Below are 886 nucleotides of genomic sequence, written 5' to 3'. Positions count from 1 at the left end.
TAATTGATTTCAGAGAGGAAGGGAGAGGGAAAGAGAGAGAAACATCAATGATGAGAGAGAATCATTGATCGGCTGCCTCCTGCATGCCTCACACTGGGGATCAAGCCCACAACCCAGGCATGTACCCTGACCAGGAATCAAACCGAGACCTCCTGGTTCATAGGTTGATGCTTAACTACTGAGCCATTCCAGCTGGGCAAAGCCAGCCTCTTGCATTGCCACTCATGCCCAGAGTAATTGGAGGCCCTTCTGGGAACCAGGGACATTGTGAGGGAAAAGGACCTCTCCCGAGAGTCGAGCAGCAGCGCCAACAAGACGGGAGCCCAGAGCAATGGCAGCCCTGGAAGAAAGGGACTGGCTTTCTGCAGCCAAACTCCAGAGAGAGATTCAGAAATGAAGAGCAATTATTTATGCAGGAGCATGCCAACTGCAGTGTTCTTCACAGGCCCCAACTGTCTAAGACTATGTAATTGTCCAGTTTGAAAGATGGTTACATCAAAGACGGTCTAACCATAACATATCACGTAAAATAGACTGTCATGTGAAAAATTAGTCCACAGGACGATTTTTTTCAAATTAAAGCATTACTATTATAATTTATATATTAATATTAAATAGAACCTTACAATTTACAATGAGCTTTTCTTCTATCAAATTTATCCCATTTAATCAGCACAAATAATAGGCCAGATATTATTAGCCACATTCTATAGGTAAGAAAACAGACACCCAGAAAGATGAAATGATTTGCCTGAAGTCATACACCTAATAACTGGCATAAAAGAGATTCAAATGCAGGTTCTCAAATTCTATCCCCAGAGCTTTTCCCACATTATGCACAAGCCATCCATGGTAGTGGAGGGGTCTGATGAATAGATCAAAAATA

This window comes from Myotis brandtii, unplaced genomic scaffold, assembly GCF_000412655.1.
Source record: "Myotis brandtii unplaced genomic scaffold, ASM41265v1 scaffold454, whole genome shotgun sequence".
NCBI classification, from domain to species: domain Eukaryota; kingdom Metazoa; phylum Chordata; class Mammalia; order Chiroptera; family Vespertilionidae; genus Myotis; species Myotis brandtii.
This window is presented reverse-complemented; position numbering follows the sequence as displayed.